The 27,815-nt window shown below is 43.5% G+C and overlaps 1 protein-coding gene and 1 pseudogene across 4 annotated transcripts in view; both read left to right on the top strand.

Annotated features, from left to right (window-relative positions):
- The first annotated feature begins 5,929 nt into the window (after positions 1–5,929).
- ZNF648 (zinc finger protein 648) overlaps positions 5,930–27,815 on the top strand; it is a 138,061-nt gene continuing 116,175 nt past the window's right edge. For 3 of the 4 annotated variants that reach the window (XM_074390062.1, XM_074390060.1, XM_074390061.1), the window contains exon 1: positions 5,930–6,018. The gene's annotated coding sequence lies outside the window, so the exon portion shown is untranslated. The remainder of the gene's footprint in view (positions 6,019–27,815) is intronic. The other variant, XM_074390063.1, reaches the window with a different exon arrangement.
- On the top strand, positions 5,935–27,484 carry LOC141582261 (protein yippee-like 5; annotated as a pseudogene).

A 27,815-nucleotide genomic window follows, 5' to 3' on the forward strand; every position in this document is an offset into this window, starting at 1 on the left:
CCTGATTATTATCCTCCTTTTTATAGATGAGAACACTAAGCCTCAAAGAAGTTCAGAAACATACCCAAAGTCACAGTTAATGAGAAACAAACCCAGGAATGTCTGACTTTTAAGTCCACGCTCCTGGGTCCACCACTGTATATTGGTAGGGAAGGTGGGGTGAGGATGGAGGGCAGGAATTGTAAGAGATGGTAATTTAAGGTCAGAGAAACACCTTACAGAGTGGTCACCTGGCAGAGTGGTGAGAAGTCAGTCAGTGGGGATCAGAAGAGAGGCTTAGAAAACACAGGTAATTAAAATACTGTTCTAGTCTCGCTCACTAGACTTTACTCCCAGATGTGCTACTTACTTCCACACATAGGATCCTTGCCCTGGACGGAGCTGTGCCTGGGAGAGCTTGGCTTGGCATCCAGTCTTGTTCATGGAGATCACTTATCCCCTAAGTCAATAAACCCTTTGTGCACTGCCCCTACCATCTCACACTTGTCTTGCCTCTCTGGACTTTAGCCTAGGCAACTTACGGAAGTGCCAGACTTCCAGCCCAAGCCCTACCATGCCCAGTACTTTTCTGGGGCTGCAAGTCTTGGTGTATACTAGATAGGGCTTGCTGGAGTATAATATCACCAGCTGTAATGGAAAGGGACAATCAGTGACCAAAAAAAAAAAAAAAAAGAGACTGAAAAATAAACGAGTCCACGCCTGGCTACTCCAAGATCAAGCCAGGTTTGCAAAGAAGATACCCAGCCTGATAAAGTACGAGCATGGATTTTGGGACCAGCTAGATCTGGGTTTGGGTAAGACCTGGCCATTCTCCGTTTCTGGATTCAACTTAGAGTGTCAGTCAGTAAAATGAGGATGTCTGGAACCTTGCAGGGTGGCTGTAAACATGGAAAACATGCGTGATGCATTAAGCACCTTGGAGAGACAGAGAGGAGGCAGGTCCTATCGTCATGAGTGTTAAGGAAATAGCATGAGGAACGCCTTTTTCCTGCTTTGAGTACTCAAGCAAGAATCGCCATTTTCCACAGTTTTGCTTGTCCAAAAACTGGGGCTGTGACTGTTTGGTGAGTAACACCAACGATATCCACTGGACACTGATGTCCAGAAGGTGGTCACTCTCTGGAATGGAAAACCAGCTCCTGGAGGCTGCGGTAACACACCACTCACACCCTTAATGCAAAGGTCTCACGGTTTTTTACATGGGAAGTTTTCAAAACTCCCTTCTGTTTACTTCAAAATAGAGATGTGATAACTGTCTGAATGTGATTGTTACACAAGGAAATGAAGGAATATAGGCTAAAACCAGTAAAGGGAAAGGACAAGTCAGACATAGTAAAAATACATCATCTGCGAAGCAGGCCAGGTGGAGAAAGGTGGGAAGGACCCACAGGATGGTAAATGGGCCCCTCGTCACGCAGGCAGCCCTATGTCCTGGTTGATGTCTTTGTCCCGGAATTGTTTTCAAGAGCACTGCCTTTAATTCTTAGAGCCGTCCCAGGGTGGATGATAAAGTCTTGGGTCACCTAGACATACGGCATATAGAGGAATGTAGGCTATCACGCTCACGTTTATGTGGGAAGTGCAAGCTATCTAGGCTCTTTGGGTCGCAAAGCCCCAGGTTACCCCAGAGAGAGAGAAACTCGGGGAAGGAGCTTCTAGAACTGTGCTGTCTGAGCCAGGCCACTCCTCCTCGTGTTTCTACTGAACCCCTTTCGTCATCACGCAGGCTCATTTGCTGGCAGGTGGAATGGAAGTGGAGACAGAGGAGAAGACAGGAGGGTGCAGGGGTGGGGCAGGAGGGGCGGGATAAGCCAGAGGAGTCATGGGACCATCGGTCGGCTCTTCCATGCCGTGGCATCGAATGGGGAAGTGGACTCAGTGACTGTCCTCGTCTGCTGTGGCTGCCTGTCTTTCTGGAAGGCAGCGGGATTGCTTAGAGAGTGGTGCCATTAGTCAGCGGCCTGCCTTGTCCTGAGTCAGTGTCTCCTTACTTCCCCCTTTGTGTTCCGAGCTTCCTAAGAAGGATCCTAAAGAGGTCATCAGTTTCGGGCCATTCTGAGGCTAGGACGTGAGTTTTTGATATTTATCCCAGTCCCATTGGAAGTGAATACGTGTATATGTGTGTTCAGTGGGCCCCGTGGGTGCGCCTTGCTGATCCAGGATGTGCACGAAGGCCTCCTGGTCCCCATGCCCCGCCCTGCTAGGCCCCCTGTGTTCTATTTTGACAGCTCCAGGGGAGCCTGATCTGAGGTCCTTCCATCCCGTCCCCTCCTTGTTTACTGGAACATTGGGTCACCGCAGTGCAGCTGGAATGCAATCTCTGGGCGGTTCAGTGAGGCCGAGGCGGGCCCTGCAAGGCGTCATGTCATTGCGTTGTTTTTCCTCCCCTCCCACTGAGTTTTCTTGGAAGTTCTGAGCCAGGCTCAGTGTGTATCTCCAAAGATGCATTCCAAATTCCCAGCTGCTTGCAACTCAGCAAGTCTCGCTGCCTCCCTTTTGAAAACCCAGGCACCCTGAAAGGTTAAAGATAAAAAAAGCCCACGCATAGGCAGCGGGGGGAGAGTGAAGCGCTCTATGGGGCCCATAATGGAGGTGTCAAGCCTCTTGCGGTTTGCAACTGCCCACCGTCACATAGCATTCAACCACGATTTCCTCTCTCAAAAGCAAAGAGGAGAATACTCTCATCGTGAGATGCTTTTGTGGATCCACTGAAAAGAAAGGGGGCAAGCCTGCCTGCAGTCCGTGCATCACGCCCAGCTGAGGGGTCTGGAGGTGGCTGTGCGGCCCTTTTCCCTGAGGACAGGCTTTGCCTCATTCTTGACTCTCCTGGACTCTGGTGATCTATCTCTGTCTTTCTCCGTATTTCCCGCCAGCTTTCCTGCCCTCATACTTTTTTTTTTTTTTAATTTATTTGTTTTACTTTAGGTGCACACTGTATCTGGCATTTCTCCCCATGTTGTCCCTCCCCACCCCCTCTCCCCACCCCCTACTGTCTCTCTCCTATCCCCCACAACTGCCCCCAGTGTGTGATGTTCCTCTTTCTGAGTCCATGTGTTCTTCTTGTTCAACACCCACCTATGAGTGAGAACATATGATGTTTGGCTTTTTGTTTTTGTGTCAGTTTGCTGAGAATGATGGTTTCCAGATTCATCCAAGTCCCTATAAAGGACAGGAACTCATCGTTTTTTATGGCTGCATAGTATTCCATGGTGTATATGTGCCACATTTTCTTTGTCCAGTCTATCATTGATGGGCATTTGGGTTGGTTCCAGGTCTTTGCTATTGCACACAGGGCTGCAGTGAACATACGTGTGCGTTTGTCTTTATAGTAGAACAATTTATAGTTCTTTGGGTATATCCCCAGTAATGGGATTGCTGGGTCAAACGGAATTTCTATTTCTAGATCATTTTCCCCTTTCATCTTTGTCTCCTCATTATGATTACTTCCTCCCTCCCTGGACTAGAGGAAATAATGGAGGGCAGGGGAGAAATAGCCAAACACATCAACTATTTAAAAATCACATTTATTTTTATCGCGAGTGAAAAAGGCACTGTGCTTTTCTTAGGTTTGTTCTTGTTGTTAGTGATATATTGATAACTTAAGGATGAGCCTTGGGTTCTCAATGTGTGGTCATCCTCTGATCTCTAGCATCAACCTCCTTGAAACTTGCTACAAATGTACATTCCCCGTCCCCACCTCAGACCTCTTGGGGGTAAGGCACAGAATCAGAGTTTTAACAAGTCTTCCAGGTGATGCTGCTGTGCATAAAAGTTCGAGAACTCCTGGGGTAGAGGATTCTCCAAGGGGCGGAGGGTGAAAGGAGGTGCTGAGGTATCTTTCCGCCCTCTGGATGTGAGGAGCATGGGGTCTGTCCTACACTCGTTAGGCCTGGCTCATGCATCTTGCCTTTCAAACTGGGGCAGGGGTGAGAGTGACAGTGGGGAGAGGAAGGACTGGGAGGGAGTGAAGGGTGGCTCTGCTGGTGTTCCTTGTGAGCTGGATTCATGAGCCACCCTCTGGTCAGGGATCTGGAGCTTTCTGATCTTCATATTGTGCTCAGCACCCCTCTAAAAGCATGCAAACACCTGACACGTGTTATGTAATGATGTGGATTCCATCACTGCTGCTCATCTGACCTTCAGCAACTAAGCTGACTGCTGGTTGTAGATGGAAGTTGTGAAATCTATTGTTTATTTCTTTTCTTTTCTTGGACGAAAGCAACTAACTTAAAGTAGGCTCTGTCTTGTCAATTCTGTTCCTGTCTTCTGAAGGACTTTCAACAAGAGCTCCACAGATTATGAAGAGGGTCGGGATTATGAACCTAGACTCGTGATGTTTGGTTTGGTAGCTACTGGCCACATGTGGCTATTAAGCAATTGAAACGTGGACAGTTGGAACTGAGACAGGCTGTAAGTGAATAACACACACCGGATTGCAAAGGCTTAGTCCAAAAGAAAGTGGAAGTTATTTCATAGGTAATTTTTATGTTGACTTCATGTTGAAATAATACTTTAGATATATTGGGTTAAATACAATATTTAATTTCACTCATTTCTTTTTATATTTAAAAGTGTGGCTACCAGAAAATTTAAAATTACAAATGTGACCCATATTCATGGCTCACATTATATTTCCATTAGTTGGTGCTGGTCTGGTATTCTGGGGTTCTGGGGAAGACTGCCAGAAACAAATAGAAACAGTGAGTGTAAATTACAGCATGGGTGTTCAGGTGAGGCAATGTAGCATAAGGCATGGTAGCTAATCTCTCGGTATTTAGGGAAAAGTATGCCAGGGTTAAATCTAGATTCTGCCACTTACCTGGACAAGTAACTTAACTTCCGTGAACTTCAGTTTTCTCATCTGTTAAATGGAGTTGTCTGAGTTCCTAAATCAGAGGGCTTTTGTGAGCATTCTTTAAGACAATGAACGTAAAATATTCCTGGCTGTTAATAAGTTCTTAATAATACTAACTCCCCTTAAGTAAGAAGAAATTCTTTTACAAGATGGTATTTGGCATTGATTGTGGAATCTTTATTTCTGAGGGCTTTTAACATATACCTGATTCTCCTCTATCTGGAATGGTTTCTGTATCATCCTGCCCCCAACATATTGGATACTTATGGTACCTTCTCAATGCTGCTTCAGCTGGAAATCCACAGCTAGCTATGCTTCACTCTCAACACCCCTTACCACAATACTAAAGGTTTTTTGGGTGATGAACTGAATTATATGGTGGACCTGTTCCTGAACAGAGACCTGTCGGTTGCATTACGCTTATAAAACTTGACAGTATATATGGCAATAGCGGATGAGCTCTGTCAAGGACAAAAGCCATGTACTTTCTGATTGAGGAAAGCAGAGTCTATTCATTTGCAAATATTCCAGTTGAGCAAAGTCAGGGCTGAATGGAAAACCTGGAGGAAACTGTGATCCTGGCTGAGATTATTTACTATCCACTGAAGAAGAGTTTTAGCCCTTCTGTCCCCATGGTAGCACAAAATATCTAAGGTAGATTCTTCCAAAGAGAAAACAGTTCTCTCGTGAAGTTTATATGTAGACTGGAATGAAAGAAAAGGATGATAAGTGAGATGAAGAGTGGGGAAAATATTAAACAAAAAGGTGATACGCCAGGTTCCATGTTGAAAGGCACTGAATATTGCATCATAGTAGCCTATCTCCAGATGCAAAGTCTCTGAGTTGGCAGAATGCTTACACCATGATAAAGCCTGTAACAATTTGTTAGCCACCAACAGAAATGGTCCTGAGATTTCTTCCATGAATACTGTTTAAAACAATTACAGGAATGAAGAAGCAGAGATCATGCAAGCTGTTGCCATCCAAAAGGAGGCATCTCATGTCATCTGCTCTGGGGAGTATCTGACCTTGAGAAAAGAAGAGAGAAACTGCAGAGACCACGTCCGTGCCTGAGCGATGGATTGGAGTCTCTGGTTTTGGTACTACTGAATTTATCCTCATCACGATCGTCATTGTCTTCGCCGTCATCATCACCAAAACAGGTACCTTTGTTTAGTGCTGCTGACATGCCAGAAATGTTGCTAAGGGCTGTTTGTGGTTGATCTCAATTTATTCTCTTGACAGCTCTTAACTATTAGTAGGCTATTTTTTTAATATGAGGAAGCTAAGGCATAGAGACATGAAGTAACTTGCTCAAAGTTAACGCCCCTGGCATTGGGCTTGCTGGAATTTTCATGATCATTAAACAAACAATGCAAGCCAAGAGGGCTTGTGTATTACAGATCACAAAGGGAATCCCCAAATTAGAAGTCCTTAACCTGATAGCAATGTAAGCTACCTTTTTATAAGAAATATTCCGTAATACCACATTTCACAGAAATGAAATTCAGATTATATAATCCACCTGAAGGCACAATATTCAAGAATCAATATTTTGTCATAAAGAGACATGAAATAGATATGTTTTACAATGAAGTAAATACATTTCAATAAGTAAACATCTGGGCACAATGAGATCATCAGATATTGGCACTGGTACACAGAATCACCATGAAAATTGCATTTACAGATGCTGACTACTCAAACACCGAAAGTGGTGTTGATTTGGTGATGTGCCTACCTAGAAAGGTAAGCAACTCAGTGAAGTTTTAAGTAGAGTAAAGTATAATTCTACCCGAATTTATGTGTTGGTTACATTCTGGGAAAATGCAATGTACATGAATTAAAACCATGCGAAAAATGCTTTGTGTTTATATGTAAGGTAAAGTTCCGGATCATATCAGCTTTTCAAGTTTATCAATTATCCAGCAGGACATTCAAAAGACTTTTCACTGTGAGGGAGCAGTCCCAGACACTGTAACAACATTGAACCCATATCCCTGCCGAGAAAATGCCAGTGACACTTTTGCCTCAATTACTGGGATACCAGGGATACTTTGCAGATTTCCACAACACCTTTGGACAAAGGTTCTCTGCCAGCCTTAGCTGCACATTAAAATGAGCTGAGGAACTTTAATTCAAATACCAGTTGGTGCCTGGGTACCATCTGCAGAGACTCTGATGTAATTGGTCAGGCATGGCTGCCACCTTGCCTCAGGGTTTTTTAAGCTCTTCTGCTGAGTTTATTTAGTATCCAAGGTTGGGAACCATGCCTTAGGGTTGGTTCTGCCCCTTTGAGTACAATTGCCCCTGGCTGATCAGATCATCAGATCATTAGATCATTGACCTGGTAGGTTTTTGTCTTTTCTGCCTCACAGAGTTATTTTCTGGTCAGAGAGAGTCCAAGTCCCTTGTAGCCTAAGGAAAAACATCTCTAATGTTTATAAGGTAGGGCAGGGGGTGTGTGACTCTAGGATCTGAGAAGTTAGGAACCTGCTTTCAAGAAATCCCACAAGTCAAGTACTTGCAAATGTCAAACAGAAAAAGAGTTTAAATAAAAAACAAACTGATTATTTGAGAAATAAACTTGTACAATAGTGTGACTAGGCTCCTTCTAAAACTCCTAGTCATCTCTCCTTAGGCTAGACTTGGGCCTTTATCTTTGTAGGAAAGATGAACTTACAATCAGTCTTCCTGGTCTGGAGGGAATGTCCACTGAAGCCTTAAATCAGAATGGCAGATATTTCTTATCTCCACCAACAACTGTATATGGATCAGATGAGAATTTGGAGCTCAGTCCAGGTGAATTGAAGAATGCTAGGGTGGTCTGGTTGGTGATACCTGCCATGGGCACAGAATGGGGAAAGGAGAGGAAGTACCGTCATTTTTCCCTTAGACCCTAAGATTGCCACGGGGAAGGATGCACATTTCTCACGAACAAGTAAGCTGCCTAGTCCCGGTCAACTTTCGGAACCTGATTGGATTTTCTCATCACCACCATCATCATCTAATGATAGTTTGCATTTACTGAGGTCCAGTTATGTGCCTTGCACTTTACACTTTGCTCATTGCCTCATTGATTCTTACAACTATTCTATAAAACAGACATTTTAATCAGAGTCTCAGATCCCACAGGTGGTAGAAAAACTAATTTTCAAATGTGGCCCTTCCTGACTCTAAAGTCCTATATAGTGAAATAATATAGAGTGAAATGTGATCTCAGGCTGTCCTCTAAAGCGCTAATATTCTTTATGCTGCATCTGCATTGCCAAGATTCTTGCTCAACTGGTATGAAAGTAAACAAATACCAACTGTCAGGCTTATTGTACACACACACACACACACACACACACACACACACACATATGTATATATATATGCTTTTTTTTTTTTTTTGAGAAAGAGCCTCTCTCTGTCACCCAGGCTGGAGTGCAGTGGTTCGATCTCAGCTCACTGCAACCTCTGCCTCCCAGGTTCATGTGATTCTCCTGCCTCAGCCTTCCGAGTAGCTGGGATTACAGGCGCCCGCCACCATGCCTGGCTGTTTCGTATTTTTAATAGAGATGGGGTTTTGCCATATTTTCCAGACTGGTCTTGAATTCCTGACCTTGAGTGATCTGCCGGCCTCAGCCCCTCAAAGTACTGGGATTACAGGCATGAGTCACTGTGCCCGGCTTCTAATGGTACACATTCATATTTCTCAGCATTTTCCATCATTTTCTAGTATTTGATCCTGTCCATGAGTTTAAATGGAAAATAACTTTAAATAATAGGGATGTTTTTCTTACTGGAAATCTTTCTAAAGTGTATTTTCCTGCTCCAGTCCAGTATAATAAAGGGACTGCAATTCATTGCCGGAGTACAAGAGCTAGGGGGTACTGTCACATAATACATAATAAACACTTGAGTGAATTAATGTAATTAACATTTTTAAGAGAGAAGTTTTTAATTTTTATCAAGTCCAGTTGATCCATTTTTTCTTTTATGGTCTATTCGTTTTGTGCTGAATCTAAGAAATCTTGGCCTAACCCATTGTCATGAAGATTTTCTTCCAGGCTTTTTTCTAGAAGTTTTATTGTATTAGCTCTTACGTTTAGCTCTCTCACTCATTTCGTAGGCATCAGTTTTTATTAAGATTCTTGTAGACATCAGGGTTTGCTCTATGAGCACACCTTAATCTGCTTTGCAGACGTACATGAAACACCTTAAGAGTATATGTGTGATTTTCCTCTCTTGAAACGTTGTCGAAAAGTTGTTTTTCCAGAAAAAATCTCTCACAGCATTCTCGTCTTTATCATTTGACTCTTTCTCCTCCCTTCCAAAGTCTCAAGAAATAGAAGACTCTAGATAAAAATATCTAGAAAAATCTGCTATTTTTCTGTTTCAGAAACACTCTGTCCAAAAAAGAGGTATTGCTCAATACTTTCTATCCTTCATCCACTTCATCACCTAACAGCACTGAGCACCACTCTCTGAAGTAATCTCCACATTGTCAACAAAATAATCTCAACCCACGAGTCAAGAAACGGACCACTGATAGGAACGTGAGGCCTGTGTGGGGGAGCTGCGTTTACAAAGGCCAAAGGCCCTCCATTCTGGTTAACCTCCAGCTATTCCTGCCTTATGCTGTGAATACCCCTTGAACCAGACCTCACTATCTGGGGACTTTCTGTGAGGAGTTGGGGGTAGAATATGTGATGAAAACAATCTTCTCCTGTAAATTTGTACAGCCTCTCAGAAGACTTGATTTCACAGCTGGAATGGCAACCACGATTTCTGTCCACTTATCCAGTTACATTTTGTTTGTTTGCTTTTGAGACAAGGTCTCAGTCTGACACCCAGGCTGGAATGCAGTGATGCCATCATAGCTCACCCATTGGCCAGGACCCAACCCCGGTCTTTTTTATGTGAATCCAACTCCTCAGGTATTCTTAGTGATCTCTCACTTTCCTATCCTAAGAAAAAGGAACTAATGTGCCCAAAGGGCCAGTAGATAGGAGAGATGCTTTAGTACATAGAAAAAGAAGACACAGCTCATATCCATCAGGGAGCCTAGTGAAGGGGCCAGACACCGAGAGCTTATTATAATAAAGTACTGGGATAAGAGATGTACATCAAACTCAATGGGAACACAAAGGCTTGACACTTAATACAGAGCAGGCTAGGCCAGAGGGTAGCATGGAGTCAGGGAGTGTTTTATGATGGAGGCAATAGCTTTTGCTGCATTTTGAGATTAACTTGATAGAGAGTAGCAGTGGGGTAGTTGCAGATAAAACTGTCGAAAGTATAGAGCATGGGAAATCCGGAGAACACAGGTGGTTCAGTAAGCCATGGCCAGCCCACTGTCAGCTGGCTAATAATTGGGTACTTTTAACCAGTTTAATTTCGTTTAGAGGAGAGGCTAGATGTTACAACAGTGGATAAAGAGGGCTCTCTGATGGCAGTATGCAATTGTTCTCTGTTTTCCCAAGCAAGTCAACTCCTTGGTCCCTGACTCAAACAAAACTCTGATATGAGGTGAACCTATTCTTCTTAGAAAGCAGTTTGGATTTCTTTTTTCTTTTTAAATGTTACCTAAACATGCCCCTGGAGGATATCACTTCCCACCCTTAGCAGTTTATTAGAGGATCTCACAAGAAGCCCTCTCTGACAATTCTCTTCTCTGTGACTTGCTAGATTTCATGTGTCAGAAAGCCTTAGTGATTGTGCTCCCTTAAGGGCCTATCCTTAAGCCAGTTTCAAGAGTTGTGGAAATATGCAATGCAAGACCAAAGTGGCAAGAAATGTGGCTGAGTAGAAAGTGGGTGGGAAACCAGATGATAAACACCTTTGAATGCCAGATTAAGGAGTTTGGGCTTGCTCCTGGGGGAGCCATTGACACATAAACCGAACCATACAGATGAAGAATTGTTTTAAGGTACAAACCAGTCTCTTCTACTGAACGACACATATATTTTCTGAGGGCAAAATTCCTGCCTAACATTTCCTTGGTGTCCTCTTTTTTTTCCTTTTCTTTTTAAAAATAGAGACAGGGTCTTGCTGTATTGCTCAGGCTGGTTTCAAACTCCTGAATTCAAGGGGCTTTCCCATCTTGGCCTCCCAAAATGCTGGGTCTGCAGGCATGAGTCACCATGTCCGGTCGCTTAGTGTCCTCTTTAATTCCAGGCACATGTTTGAACACAAAGGAAGTTGTCAAAAATATGTTGATTGGTAGGTTTGAATAGCTACCATGAGAGCCTATATAGACCTTCAGAAAGAGACCTTGAGCCTTGTATAGCAGAGAGTAGTGTCTGCATTCTTACCTGGGATCTCACGATCCTCTCCAATCCCTCCAGCCTATTCTAAACGGCTGTTTCTCTCAATTTTGCTCTGTCTCCCACTAGGAGGCAGCATCATTCCCTCTGCCCTCTGGCACAAGGCGCTTTTTAAATAAACATACATAACACATACATAATTATATGCACATTCCCTCAATATGAACAAGTATGTTAAATTTAGACCTTGATTGACTAGAAAAATGTTCCCTGGAGTCTTGGCCAATTGGCCTAAATCTGAAGACAGAGGGTTCTGGAAAGTACAGCGCTGACCTCTAACTCTCCCTGGAGGAGCTGCCTGCTATACCAGTAAAAACTACTTTCTGAGAAGCATCTTCATGCGTGGTCGTAATAGATTGATTTTGCAAGCAGTAATTGGCAAATTCAAACATGACAGAACCCTATGGTAGGGAAAGAGCATTTGGACAGTCTTGGATTGCCTTCCTGTTGAATTTTATGCAACCTTGGGTCCCTAGGGGTTTTCCCCAGAAAGTCAGTTCACAGGGTGCTGGCTCTTGTGTCCCAGCCTGCTGTTTATTTCACGGCGGCTACAACAGAGCAGCGTTTGTACTTAAGTTAGCAGCTTAAAGCTTCTCGGAAAACTAAGGAAGTAATGCTCCAGCAAGCAGCCAAAGTATGCTGTAAGCATGTTTTACTCGAGGCCTGGGTTTTCCGTATTACCTCTGCCAGGACTGACAGGAAAATCCAAGAAAAGCTATTTAATTTGATCATCATTGTTGATTTTGTACGTTGAGAATCTCAAGCTGTCCCGGGAAGGAGTTGTCGGTCAGTTCAGAGGCACTTCTCAGAACCTGTTGCATCAGAGGAGTTCAGGTTATTTCTGTGTCACCAGAGAGCACAACCAAGGCCAAGCCCATGGGCAGCCTCACTCAGACATACAGTTCTGTCAAAACAAAACCTTGGGCTGGCCTCCCACTTAAGCCTTTTTAAGAGGAATTTGCTTTGACAGGTAACTGGTGCCAAGCCCAAGATTAGAAGCTCCTATATGTGTGGGAGGCAGAGACCCTGAAATGTTTTAGGAGGAAATTCAGCTTTTCCTCTTCTGGCCTCTGCTGAAGTCCCTCCAGGGTTTTCAGAGGGAAAGCCAGCACCTTTCCTTCAACAAACATGGGCTGAGCTGGAATTGTTGACAGGGCTGAGGGCTAGTACAACTGTCCGTCACGCCCGCTGCAAAGGGGCTTGCACTCCAGCTAAGAAACGCAGGCCAGGTCAATTCCCTCAGCTTCTCATATAACACATTCATGAGAATAGATAATGAAAAAAAACCTTTTGAAAAGGAAATAAACATAAAACAAAAACACCTTTGTGCCCGGTTGTGAGACCTGGGATGGGAGGAGTTGAGGCTGATGTTGAGATTTCCAGCTTGCAGGAAAGGGGCAACATTCCGTACACTTTATGGGCAGTGTTCCCTCCCTGTCTTCAGCACGAAGCTGACCAGGGGCTCCGTCTGCCTCCTGGGGGTTTCTCCTCTACCCAGGAAACCGGTTCGGGCCTGATGTCCTGCGGTGGGGCCTGGCAGGAGGAAGGAGACCGTGGCCTTTGGAATCACAAAGATTTCTAAGAGCTTCTGTTACAGCAGAAGAGTCACACATGTTATATACATGTGATATAAATGATCATAACATAGATAATTGCCACCCTCATAGGTATTTTGTAAATTACTATGAGGAGGCAGAAGAAAGTTACTGGGAGGAGCTTAACTCTTTCTTACAAAGATTTTGTAATACAAACGATGGAGAAAGCCTGGTGGAATTACCTGCCAGGAAGACAGTGGCCTTCGCTTCAGTCAGGTCTTCTTTCCTCTACAAATATTTATTGGATGTCTGCCAGGTGTTGTTAGGCTACTGGAATACATCAATGAATCAACGAGGAGAAGATCTCTATTTTGATATTCCAGGAAAAAAGCAAAAACAAAAAATTGGCAATGACCAATTAAAGCATTTCTTCTTTGATGACAGGTAGAAATTAGTTGATTGGGATACTACTAAAAGCTGTGGAACGTCATGCATTTTGGTCCTGAAGCCTCACTAAATGACGGTGTCAAGCAGTGTGTTAGAATAATGGCCCACCACGATATCTACATACTGAAGACCACCATGCAACCAAGGAGATGTCTCTGAATGTTGGGAAGAGATGCATCTAATGAAACAACCACAGAAAGACAAAACGTTGAATCTTAGGATCAAAGCAATATGCAGTAGGTAGGGTGTCAATAGTGATAAGAAATGCAGTGTTGCTGGCTGGCTTTCCAAAGAGAAGAAGGTCACAACCCAATGAGTGTGGGTAATCTTTAGAAGCTGAAAAATGCAAGGAAACAGATTCTAACCTAAAGCCTCCACAAGGAATGCCATCCTGGCAACATCTTGATTTAAGCCAGTGAGATCCATGTTGGACTTCTAAACTATAGAACTGTAAGATAATACATTAAGGTTGTTTTAAGTCACTGCGTTTATGATGATTTGTTACGGCAGCAATAGGAAACTAATACACAAGTGTACTTTCTTCCATATTTCCTAGCCTCCCTACCACGTAGGCGGGGCCATGAGGCTTCAGGGAATGTGGGTGGGGGCGGTAGTGATGTATACCCCATCCAAGCCTGGCTTCTGAACCTTCTTGTGCAACCTCTCATAGTCTCTCTCTCTGCTGCTTGGACAACCAAATGCAGAAACTCAGTGGAGGATTTCAAGGAGGCTCTAGTGAACGGCAGAACCACTGGACACAAGCAGCCTGGGATCCTGAGTTACCATTTAGAGATGTTTCCATATCGGCATGTAGAAAGAGACCCAGTTCATTTTTTAGCAACTAGATGATCCATTTTATGGAAGCACCATGAAGTGTTCAGCAATTTCCTATTGATAGACATTACTTGTAGCCATTTGTTACTATAAACAGTACAATTCTATCTATCTAATCTATTGAGCTAGCTATCATCTCTCTGTATCTGTTATCTGTATATTGATTTCTTTGCATACTTACAAGCACATTCTTAGAATTGGGATTTCTGGCTAAAGGCTACTTGTATTTCTAAAGCTTCGTACCAGCTGTCCCTCCTGATCTCAGACTTCCAGCCTCTAGAACTGTATAAAAACAAATTTCTGTTGTTTAAGCCACCCAGTATGTGATACTGTGTTATGGCAGTCCAAGAACAGGAAGACAGGGACAGAAAGATGTCCGTTGGGAAATGAAGTCCCACCATAAAGGTAAAAAAAAAAAAAAAAAAAAAAAAAAAAAGTACCCATTCTAGTAAAGAAAATGTGAAGGCGTCTTAGCCAGGGTCACCCTTCTTAGCACAGATCGGATTGTATCACTTCTTAGTTTAGAAACTTTCCAAGATTCCCTGGACCTTTCAGGACAAAGTTGAAACTTTTTGCATTACTAACTTAGCCCTCCCAGCTCTACCACAGCCTACATTTGAGGCCTCTGCTTCAGCCACCGTCACCCTGCCCTGGTTGTGGTGTGTCACTTTGGAATAAAAGCTGGCCTCAAAGGACTCCAGAAATGAGCCTGGGTCAAAGTAAGAAGCCACCAACCAGCATTTCCAACAGAGGATCCCTCTATGGTGGCTTCAGCTTCTCTGCCTCAGAAGTTGGCCACAGCCAGTGATAGGAATCTACTCTCGGGGCTGTCCCTTCTCTCTTCTTGGTCTCACATTGATCCTCTCACTTTGCTCACCATGTTCCCCTGACTGAAACATTTCTTCTGTTGATCCTTTCGAGGCCACCCCATTCCTCTGTGAAGCCTGCACCGATGCCCGTCTCCTCCACTGCTGTTCCATTGTTTTTAAGGTGCACGTCTGCTCCCAGCCTGTTTTCTATAGTGAATGTTGTCGGTGTTCTGCCCAGATCCTCTTGGATTCTCTGTGCCATTTCTGTGCACCTCTCCTCATGCGAATGTGGGCTTCGGCTCCCAACCACCTGCCCTTGCTACGCTCTTCAAAACACTGCTCTAGGGCTGCCCAGAGCAGAGAGCTGAAAACAGTATTTTTCGGCATTCTTGGCCCAGGACTAGCACAGAAGTATGTAAGTCCAGTTCCCTGCCCCAAGTCAGGACACACTCTGAGATGCAACTTCCGCTCCAGAGTTCCCCCACTGTGGAATCAGGCTGCAGCTGCTCTCTATAGGACTTTGCCTGGCTTCCTACCCTTCCCTGGCCGGCTTTCCTTATTCCCTTATTGGGTTCCTTCCTAATTAATCACTTGTACATGAATGTTGGTCTCAGGGCCCACCTCTGGGAAACCTGACCTAAGACATCATTTCTAAAATTGGAATTTGTCGTCTTAACAATAGCATGTTAAGTTTGCTAAGTAAGATAATAGCATTCTCCACTGAGTTCTCTTTCTACCAGCTTCCAACATAGCATCTATCACGTGAAGACAGTTTGCTGCAAATGCATGGGTCTCCTTCACTTGGCTCTGAGATCTTAAGGCTTTGTGTTCCTTTATCCCTTTATCTTGACTTTCAAGAACTTCTCTCTAAACGTGTTTAATGAATGAACAAGCAGAAAGAAGGACCATAATTTTTCTTCCCCATACTGAAAAACGAGGCTGTATCATATGGTTTCTATCTTAAAATATAATTATTTTGTGAACTGGCCTAGCCACGTGAAGGGAGTAAAAGCTATTCCAAAGTGAAACTCTGTTCTGTGTGCATGCATTTTACAGTTGAATAGGAAAAGTACTCCATCAATAATATAAATAATGTAATGTTTTAATCTTTGGGAATGTTGTCACATCACTGAAAAGAAATCATAGGATTTTCATCCAGTTTGAAGCATAAGTTTGGAGACAGGCAGCCTTTTACCAGAGCAAGTGAAACTAAGGTTCAGCAAGAGACCTGTGTGTCCACCAGCCAGGAAGATGCACCTCGGACAGTGGTTTAACGTACGAGCCCATAGAGACGGAGATGGGATAGGTGATTTGGATTGCAGGTATTTGTGTTCAAGCTGCTCTTCACTTAAGCAGTTTTTGTATGGTGTCCTCTCTATAGCGTAAGAACATCAGAGGTCTATTCATTTAACAGTGGTTAGTTTCCTGAGAAATGTTGGGGAGATCCATCAGCTCATGGATAAAAACTAAAATAACTTTCATTTATTGGACACTTAGTCTGTGCCAAGCACGGTGCTCAGTACTTTGTATACATGATTTCATTTATACTTCATAGCACCACTATGATGCGGGTATTATCCTCATTATACAAATGAGAAAACTGAAACTTAGAGAGTTTGAGTTTCCCAAAATTAGCAGGCAAAGTGACAGTGTTTAAAATCTAGGGCTGCTTGACTCCATAGTTCTTCCCTAACCTGAAAGAACCTGTCTATGCTGTTGAGTAGTTTTTAACCATTTTTTAAGACGAGAGAAAGAGAGAATGAGAGGAAGCGAGAGAATCACATTCTCTGACGGTAGCTTGCATTTTTGTCTTGCTACACACCATGTACAACTCCAAGCCTGACATACAAGTTGTTACCCTACCTAGAGTCTATGCCTGCTTATCCAGAGTTTGAGAAAAGCCAGAGCATAAGCTAGAATACATGCAATAATGTATCACGTGTATCCTTTTCCTCCTCTTTACATTTCTCATGACAGAGCGCTATGCTGCTTGAAGGGCAAAGATGAGCTGCAATGCTGAAGTCTCATTATGTGTATGTAACTTAGTAAAAATGCTAAGTTAGAAACAAGAAACCACGTTATGAGTGCATAATGACTGCAACTCTTTAAAGACATGACTATGTGTTGGAGGAGGAAGAGAAGGGAATCAGCAAAAATGAAAATGGTCCTATTAGAATAATGGCATTATGAGTGATTTCTGCCTTGATTTTTCAAACTTTCTGTGATCCTGCATGATCAGTCCATTCACTGAGTTGGTTGTGTAGTGATTGCCTACTGTGTGTAAAGCTCTGTATTCGGCAGTAGGGACACGTTGGAGAACAAGCCAATCCCTGCCTACTGGAAGCTCATCATCTAGCAGTTCAACAATAAGAGCCATTAAAGTGTGACCAGTGTTATTGAAAAGGAAGTTCAGTGTGTGATAGGAGCACATACCCATAGATAAGTAGCTTGCTGAAAGGAGGGGGAGAAGCCTTCCTGGATGAAGTGCAAGGAAAATGATACCTGAAGGCCAGCTGGGGTGTGGAGAAGGTGAGGATCGTTCTAAATTAAAGCAGCAGCACATTGGGATGAAAGCCTACAGGCAGGAACTTGATGAGTTGCAAAGACTGACGAAAGCACAGAGCACATTGTTAGGAAGCGATAGAGGCAAGACTAGAGAGGCAGGGAGAGCTAAAGTCGTTGGAGGCCAGGTGAGTGAAGGTATTGAGCAGAGCTCTATCCCGAGGCAGTGGGAAGCTGCAGAAGGGCTGTAAGGGCAGAGTGACCCATGACTTGATCATTTTTTAATTGTGAGAGGGCATCAGCCCTTGGAAAAGAATAGAGAAGGTTTGATGTAGCTATCTTAGGAGAAAGGAGACAGACCCAGTTTTTGAACCAGTGATGGATTGGCCCATGTTTTCCAAACTCAACTGGTTGCTGAAGGTCATCATCCAGCAATTCAACAATAAGTTCCGTTAAAGTGTGATGAGTACTATTGAAATGGACACTGAAGGTCCAATTGAAGTTGGAAAACATGTGTAATTAAAGGTTCATCTGAACCATCTGCTAGACAAGCTTGTCCAACCCATGGCCCACAGGCACATGCCACCCAAGATGGCTTTGATTGCAGCCCAACACAAATTCGTAAACTTGCTTAAAACATAAGATTTTTTTTTTTTTGCTTTTTTTTTTTTTTTTTTTTTTTAAGCTTATCAGCTATCATTAGTGTTAGTATGTTTTATGTGTGGCCCAAGATAATTCTTCCAGTGTGGTTCAGGGAAGCCAAAACATTTGACACTCCTGTGCTGGAACGTCAGCAAAGAACCAAATATACCAACCATTGCCTCCACGAAGCTGCATTTGAAAATGTCTGAGTGAAAGGGGTCAATGTGGGGTTGCTCTGCTCAGAGCAATTGCTGGTCCTGAGGTGCTTTCAGATCTCTGTCCCACCTGAATTCACATCACCGTCTCCATTTTTTTTGTATGTATTTATTGTTTTAAGTGAGAGAGAGAGTGGGCTGAGCACAGTGGCCCATGTCTATAATCCCAGCACTTTGGGAGGCCGAGGTGGGCAAATCAGTTGAGCCCAGGAGTTTGAAACCAGCCTGGGCAACATAGTGAGTCCTCTTCTCTCTCTCTAAAAAAAAAAAAAAATTAGCCAGGCATAGTGGTTCATGCCTGTAGTCCCAACAACTTGAGAGGCTGAAGCGGAAGGATCATTTGAGCCCGAAAATTCCAGGCTGCAGTGAGCCATGATTGCACCACTGCACTCCTGCATGGGAGACACAGCAAGATTCCATCTCAAAAGAGAGAGAGGAAGAGAAAGGGAAAGAGGGAGAGAGACTGACAGACTGCCAAGGAGACTTAAACTCTGAGCCTGTGAAAGACTTGAGAGAGCTGTCTCCTGGCTCCAGGCATAAGACATTGTGACTGCAGTTTTTACCACCAGAGCACATCACTGCTCTGTCTTGTCCTTCTGAAAGGCAATGACAAGGAAAGAATTTGGGGGAACCAGATGCTAAAGCGTAGGTCCCTGCTCTCTAATCTACTTAGACGAAGCCACAGAGGCCTATCATAGGATGGGGATGAGAGAATGTGAAAGGAGAAAATATAGAGGAATAAATATGTCACACTCTTTTGCAAACTCACAATGGCAGGCAAAGGTCTAACCAACAAGAATTTATCAGCCTGGACAATGTGACAGAGTATCTAAAACTGGTATTGTGCAGTGTCTTAGTCTGCACAGCTCTAACAAATGCACCACAGACTAGGTGGCTAATAAACAGCAGAAATTTATTTCCCACAGTTGCGAAGGCTAAAATGTCTGAGATCAGGGTGCCAGCCTGGTCATGGGCAGGTTCTGGTGAGAGTTCTCTTCCAGATTGCACACCTGCCATCTTTTCATTGTATCCTCTCCTGTTGGAAAGAGGAAGAGAGTCTCTGGGGTCTCTCTTCTAAGGTACTAATCCCATTCATGAGCACTCTACCCTCATGACCTAGTCACTTTCCAAAGACCCCTCCTCCTAATACCATAATATTTGGAATTAGAATTTCACCATTTCAATTTTGGGGAACATGAACAATCCCCAAGATGTGAGTCATCTATGTTATTCTCCGTAGTACCCACATCATCTAACACAGTGCTTGGTACAGAGAAGATGCTCAAGATAAGTGTATAATGAGTGATTGAATGTTGTCCCTAGATAGGGGACTGATCTCATCTCAGGGCACCTGCCACCTCCTGCCCTATGCCACACACTCATGGGAGGCTGCTTTTTGTTCCCTCTAAATATTTATGGGGATTTGTATATTGAGGAAAAATCATATTCTTGGTTGGAAGAGAATTTCTTAGCCTGGTGTCATTAAAACCAATGAGATGAATGTGGAGCCAAGGCAGAAGAGAATGGATGTAGTGTAAAAATTGTGGGTCCAGTTAGACTGGCAGGATGCCTGAAAACTTCAAGGTTCCAGGTCCATCTGAAATGCCTGTTGATATGAACTGAATTGTGTCCCCCCACCAAATTCAGATGTGGGAGCTCTAACTCCAATGCTTATTGTGATGGTATGGGAGCTAATTAGGCATAGATGAGGTCACGAAAGTGGATTTTCATGATGGGATGGGATTAGTGCACTGGTAAGGAGAGGAAGAGACACCAGAGCTCATGTACTCTCTCTTCCCCACCTCCACTTCTCCCTACCATGGGAGGACACTGCAAGAAGGCAGCCATATGCAAGCCAGAAAGAGAGCCCTCATCAGAACCTGATCATGCTGGGACCCTGGTCTTGTACTTTCAGCCTCCAGAACTATGAGAAAAAATTTCTATTAAGCCATCCAGTATGTGATATTTTGTTATAACAGCCAGAACTGACTAATATACCCATAAATTACTGAAAAGGAGTTTGCCCAGTGCTCACTCTCTTGTCCAAACTGATTTTGGTGGTCAGCTGCTAATAGCATTCTGGTGGTGTGATGCCTGCTACTGGAAAGCTGCCATTAGAAATCCTCCCTGCATGAAAGTACAGCCCTTTCCAGCTGAATGAGCCTTGACAAACAAATTAGATGATTCATCCTATGCCTGAAGGCTGCTTGGCTTTGCTGGAATCCTTAGCATATCACAAATGAATTTTTAAAAAACATTATTTTGTTTTAAATAGAAACTATGTCCAGCATTAATTGTTATCTATGCATTGATGCTTGAAAAATTTATCATCTTGCCTGTCTGTGATGATTTTTTAAAAATCAACTTTATTTTTTATTTTAAATTAATGGTCAACACTAAAATGGTGAGACCTCTTCTGATCTTCTGACATAGGAAAAAGAAAGTAAATGAACTACAGCCACATGCTAAGTTTCTGAATTACAAGAGAGCAAATGCTCAGATTTTGTAAGTATTATTGTACCACAAGAATCATAGATAATGGGAGGGATCTCAGCAGATAACATGCCCTGCTGCTTTTGAGGGTAATACATGGGAAGAAGTTTGCACATTTATGATTTAAATGTGCCCCCTGCAAAAGGCATGTGCTGATAACTTAATCCTCCGTGCAACTGTGTTGACAGTTGAGGTCCAGTGAGAGGTGATTAGGCCAGGAGGGCTCCACCCTCATGAATTGATTAATGCAAACCCACAGGAGTAGGTTCATTCTAAAAGGGTGAGTTTGGTCCCTGGTCCCTAGCCCCCTGTGCCCCTCCACTATGTGATGACTTAGCAAGAAGGCCCTTGCCAAATACCAGCCTTTCTATCTTGGACTTCCCAGCCTCTAGAACCACAAACTAATATGTTTCCGATCTTTATACATTACTCAGTCTCAGGTATTCTTTTATGAAAGCACAACACAGCCTAAGGCAGGATGGTTCGCACACGTCAACTTGATTAACCTGGAAGTACATTTCCCAGAGTCCCCCTCCCTTATGGTTCTGGATTGGAGTTGTCAAAAAAGCAATGTGCATGAGATTTGCAAGCTAAAGTAAAGCAGCGTGATGACCTCTGAAGGTCATGGTGATTACTCATGGTGACAGATGCAGAGGTGCTGGCAGGTCCCAGTCCGTCCTTGCTGCCACCTGCTCTGCATTCTACCTGTCTTCCAACTGTTGACCCCACTGACCTACAGCAGTCTGAGGGTCCAGGCCTGTCGCCGTATGGTGGCGGTAGACGCAGTTTCTCACGGACTTCCCATGAGCGTGCCCTTGCCGTTTCACTTCTGCAGTGGGATGCGCATGATTGTGTTACTGACTCTTGCTCGGATCTTTCAACTGTCCAGTGGCAACTTTACTTTCTCTGCTTCTCCCATAGTTATGTGAGGTCTAATTTTTATAATAAGCCCCTTGTTTCATAACTCACGGTGGTGATTCTTCCCTGTTGGAATCCCAGGATACCCCATGAGAAGGAAGTACTGTTAATTACTGGAGGATTCCTGCTAGGAGAAGCATTACAGTCTGGACTCAGAGATACTGGGTACCCACCTCACTTCTACCACTACCAGCTGGTTGACCTTGTATGAGATATCTAACCTCTCAAGCCTCATTTTCTTTTCTTTTCTTTTTTTGAGACAGGGTCTGCAGTGCAGTGATGTGACCTCAGCTCACTGCAACTTCCGTCTCCTGGGCTCAAGTGATCCTCCCGCCTCAGCCTTCTGAGTAGCCGGGATTACACGTACACACCATCACACTCAGCTAACTTTTGTATTTTTTGTAGAGATGGGGGTTTTGCCATGTTGGCCAGGCTGGTCTTGAAATCCTGGGCTCAAGCAATCCACCCACCTTGGCCTCAAAGTGCTGAGATTACAGGCATGAGCCACTGCACCGGCCCCCATTTTCTTTTCTTATAAAATGGAGCCAATAACAAGAGCCACCTTATATTAGGGGATCGGCTGAGATGACAGTTGCATGTAAATCACTTAGTCTAGTAAATGGTAAATGCTCAGTAAATGTTAATTTTTTTTTCACTGACAATTCTTGCTCCAGAATGGTTAGTTATTATTGAAGGAGCTTAGTGTCTGAAGGGGAATCAGGTACTAGACCCGAAAATATATGAAGAAAAATAAACAATTGAGCATGGGTGTTTAAGGGTTTGGTGAGAACTGAGGTTGGCAAGACAAGCCGGAATCAACGATGGGTGGAGCACAACACGGAAGCAAGACCGGGAAGGGAGCAGCTCCGGAGAGAGCTGTAAACATCAGGTGCCCAGGCACCAGGGGAACAGAAACTTCACACTGAAGGTTCAGAATGGGCCGCACTCACTCTCTGCTGCAAGTCCCTCCTGCTAAGGCAAGCCAGGTCTCCCTGGGGTCACTGACTGCTGTGTAGAATTTGGGGGAGTTCTGGGTCACTCTGCTGGTTCACAGCTCTTACTCTGCTTCAAGTATTAAAGATGTTTTTGGTGGCACTAAAAGAAACAGAATGGCCAGCACCTACTTGGTCCCCTCTCAGAGTGTCACAGCAGCCATAATGGTTAGGAGGAGTTATGTCATACAGAACCTCACACCTCAACCCCAGTAGAAAGAGCTGAGATTCAGGCTGAGTGTGTGTGTGTCGGCGGCGGCGGCGGGGGAGGTGTATAATGAGTGATAATAGCCAGCTAGACATCCCGTTCATAACCTCTGCCTCTTCAAAGAGATCCAAGAAATGTCTTTGAGTTGGAATCATGCCTATGTTGGAGAAGAAATAAGCCCACACTGCCTTCTTTCTGAAAAAACTGCATTAGGATCATGTGTCACTCAGGTATCACCATGGGTGACAAGAAGGCTTTGAACAAATGGAAAAAAAATCTGGATATCACACGGAATGAGAAAACGTGATTAGAAGTGCAGATGTGTGACTTTACAGAGGGCTCCGGAGGTACCTAACAGCTGTCTTTGGCTCTCCGAAAGCCTTCATGGGAAGATAGGTTGGAGATCAATGAATGGAAATTAAGAGAAGTTAGGTTTGCCTCAGTATATCTCTGTCATTGAGGATTTCCAAGGAGAAGCCAGATGAAGAGGAGGAGGAGGAGGAGAAGGAAGGGAATGTTGAGGAGGAAAAGAAGAAGAAAAAAAGAGAAGGAGGAAGAAGAAGAAAGAGGAAGAGGAGGAGGAGGAAGTCAGCATTTATTGATTACTTCCTACATACCAGGCATTGTTTTAAATAATCTACATATATTATCTTATTAAAATCTCACAGCATCACAACCTAGCATCAGGGGAAGCCCAGGCCAGCCCAGTTTCGCCCACTGTGGCTTGCGTCCTGCCTTTCACTTGCTTTTGGGAGGGTTGGCATGAGCTTGCAACGCTTTATTCTACTCACCTATGCAATTTTTAAAATTTCAGCTCTAAAAATGGGCAGAATTTTCCTCCATCATATCGGCAGTACCCATCTGTTTTCTTGTGCAAACTGATATAATCCTGACCAGTGGCTCAGAACTCATCTCTACTAGGTGCACAGGCACCATTAGCAGGGTGTTTCTTTGTCAAGATCGTTAACTTACAGTATGGTGAAGTTCAAGATCGGATCATGCTTACTGGCTGGCACACAGTTCAAAATGTGAGCCACAAAAGCTGCAACAGCCAACTGGGATGAATCTGTGAGTTTGCCACTGAAGTCAGCCAGCCTTATAAGAAAGGCTGTGTGCCCCTGAACTGTGCTCTAGTTTGAGAGAGTGAGGACTTTGAGGGGCATGTACCATCCAATAACTCTTGGAAGAAAATGAGCTCAATCCGTCTTTTCTTTTTCCAGGTTTCCTTCATTGAAAACAAAAACCTGCTTACACACACTGCCAACTTGACATCAGAGTCAGGTTCATCAACTGCAGAATGAGAGGTTGTGAGAATGTGAGATGGAACCTTCCTTTCTTTTATTAAAACAAGTTTGTATTTGATGATTGGTGTGCTATTTGACAGTTATGGAGCACTGACCATTCACCAGGCTCTGGGCTGGGCATTAGGGACATTCAGATAAATAAGACAAGACTGTCCAATAATAGACAAAGGTGCAGGGAACATCTGTGGTCCACAGAGATAGAATCACAGTCTTTCCTCTGAGAGTTGGCAAGCTTGTAAAGAAGGCCGTATTTGCCTTTGAAACATCCTACACTCACCTAAGCATCTTTTGTCACCATACTCTCCTTTCTAGTGTCAACCAGCAAACCCACAATCATCTTACTGTTGAGGGAGGGTTCCTGACCCGTGTATGGCACTAAGAAGGTTGAGCAGCGGAGTGAGTGTGTGTATATCCAGGCAAACTTGTTTTCAAGGCTCAGCTCAGCTCAGCCACTGCTGGGTGGAATCAACCCTGTGTTTAAGGCAAAGCAGCCAGAGACGTTAGCCCTCCTCCCATACCTGGCAGTTATGACTCATTCTCCCCATTTCACCTAAAGCTATCAGATCTGGACAGGAAAATAAAGAGGTATTGTGTAATCTGTGTAATCGTTCCAAATTCTGTAAACATGGGCAGTATATTGAACTTCGCTGTGCCTCAGTACTTTACAGGATATTGTAAGATGTTTCTTCCAACTATTCCTTTATTTACATTACTATGCTTGTTACATGGAAAAAGTCAACCAAGAAGTTCTGCTCCATTTTAGAAAAATATATAGGTACACACACATACACACACACACACACACACACACGTGTGTGTGTATGTGTGTGTGATTGCCCTATAACTAAAAATATGTATTGAGCCCTTGCTACGTGCCAGGCAGCATTCACGAGCTTTACCGATCTTGTTCATTAAATCCTTATCATAGCCATCTTGGATCAGTGTCACGGCAGCTACATTTTACAGATGAAAAAATGAGACACAGAGAAATAAAGCAAATTGTTCAAAATCACAGGGCTAGTAAATAGGGAGTCAGTTTGGCACATAAACAATACTGCCCTGTTGCTAAATAGAAAATTGAGGCGCTGAGAATGAATAAATTAGCCTGAAAGCCACAGTAGGGGAGTGAGGGAGCCAGAATGCCACCTGGTATTCCACCAGAATTCCATGGTGTTCACCATGTAGGGGCCTGTGCCTACCACTCCTGGAGCTCCCGGGAGACCGCAGAAAAGATCCTTGGCAATCCTTCCTCCAATAAACGTGGCTGTCGGTGGCTTTGTGCAGTGATATATATTCCTCAGTGTCTATGTGTGCTCATGTATATATAGGTTGGTGCAAAAGTATTTGCAGTTTTGCCACAAAGTCATGGTAAAACCGCAATTACTTTTGCACCAACCTAATACTTGTTTTTCAGGGTCCCAACTGCAAAAGGCCAGTTCTTCTGCTCATCTATTTTTAGAATGCTAAAGGCTAATCACATCTAAAGAAGTCTCCGTATAGTCTCTGCATTTTGCTTTAAGCATCAGTCAATCAATTGTCTTTGCTCTTTGCAAAAGTGACCCAGGACACTGGAGATACAGAGTGCCAAAACTCTCTGCCCCAAAGGGAATAAAAGAGGAACATTGGATTTTCCCTTCATAAACTGACAGGCACTTGGGAAGGGAGAGCCCATATTTAATATGGTTAATGCATTTTGCCTTTAGAGAAATAACATTGTTCATAGGAGAAAAAAAAAAGGATAATATATTTTAAGAGTAAGAACTCATACCATCAGATGAGAAAGTTCAAAACATATCCATGAGACAGGAATTTAAATTGTGGACTGATTATACTCATATAATCGATAGCAGGTAATTAAACTCCAGGAATCTCAGCTTCCTTGTCTATGAAATGGACTGTTTTATAGATGAAGAAAGTTTGTCTGGCAGAGCGTCACAATGCAAAAGAGCATATTGTCATATTTTTTCTCTCTCTCTCTCGAGATGGAGTTTTGCTCTGTGGCTCAGGCTGGAGTGCAGTAGTGCGATCTTGGCTCACTGCAACCTCCACCTCCGGGGCTCAAGTGATTGTCCTGCCTCAGCTTCCCAAGTAGCCTGAATTACAGGTGTGCACCATCGCACCCAACTAATTTTTGTATTTTTGGTAGAGACAGGGTTTCACCATGTTGGCCAGACTGGTCTCAAACTCCTGACCTCAGGTGATCTGCCTGCCTTGGCCTCCCAAAGTGCTGGGATTACAGGCGTGAGCTGCCATGCTTTGCCACACTCTTTCTCTTCTATCCTTTCTCAGGAAGTCTCTAAAGTGATTGCTTTAGTGTCTTTCACAAAGAGACAGAGTTAATGCAGTTGTAAGACGACCTGAAAAGAGTCTCTGAAAGTCAGCAAAGCCTCTGGCTTCATACAGAGCATTTCAACACATGCTAAAAAGTTAAACGAAGTAAATTTTAAAGTTGAAATTACAGAACTTTTAGAAACAGAGCTACATCCAAATTCCTGCCATCTGAGGATAGTCAAAAATGTATTAGACTCAAACAGCATAAAGCATAAAAATTAAAAAATAAGTTGGATTTCATCAAAATTTAAAATTTCTTCCCTTTGGAAGTCATCAGTAAGAAAATAAAAAGGTAAGCCAAATTCTGGGAGAAAATAGTCCCAATTCATATATTAACAAAGGATTTGTGTCCCAGACATATAAAGAACTCTCGCAACTAAATCAAAGGACAATCCAATTAAAATGGACAGAAGACTTGACCAGACTTTTCACAGGAAATATATGAAGGGCTCCTAAAAGATGCTTGACATCATTAGATAGATACACACAAATTAAAACCATTCTGAGGTTTAATACATATTCATTGAATTATTAAAATTTAAAAAGACCAACAAAATGTATTAGTTCCGATTACTGCTGTAATAAATTACCACACATTTACAACAACACAAACTCATTGTCTTGCAGTTCTTGAGGTAAGACATCTGAAATGGGGCTTACAGGGCTAAAATCCAGCTGTCTGCAGAGCCTCATTCCTTCTAGAAGCTTTAAGAGAAACCTATTCTTTGACTTTTCTGATTTTTTAGTGGCTGCCCTCATTCCTTAGCAGGCAACCACATCACGTTGACCTGTTTTTATCCTCACATCTTCTCTAACACTTCTGCTTCCACCTTCCTTCTCTTAAGGACTTTTATGATTATATTGACTCACCTGGAAAATCTCTTCATTTCAACATCCTTAACCAGGCCGGGCACAATGGCTCACACCTGTAGTCCCAGCACATTGGGAGGCTGAGGTGGGAGGATCACTTGAGCTCAGGAGTTCAAGAGTAGCCTGGGTAACACAGCAAGATTCTCTTCCTACAAAAAAAATACATAGTTGGGCATAATAGTGCATGCCTGTAGTCTTCATGGGAGGATCACTTAAACCCAGAGGAGGCTGCAGTGAGCTGTGATTGTATCACTACACTCCAGCCTGGACAACAGAGAAAAGTCTTCTCTCAAAAAACTAAAAAAGAAAAAAGATTCTTTTTTTTTTTTTTTTGAGACGGAGTTTCGCTCCTTACCCAGGCTGGAGTGCAATGGCGCGATCTCGGCTCACCGCAACCTCCGCCTCCTGGGCTCAGGCAATTCTCATGCCTCAGCCTCCTGAGTAGCTGGGATTACAGGCATGCGCCACCATGCCCAGCTAGTTTTTTGTATTTTTAGTAGAGAGGGGGTTTCACCATGTTGACCAGGATGGTCTCGATCTCTCGAC

This window comes from Saimiri boliviensis, chromosome 19 (genome assembly GCF_048565385.1).
Source record: "Saimiri boliviensis isolate mSaiBol1 chromosome 19, mSaiBol1.pri, whole genome shotgun sequence".
In the NCBI taxonomy this organism is placed as follows: Eukaryota; Metazoa; Chordata; class Mammalia; order Primates; family Cebidae; genus Saimiri; species Saimiri boliviensis.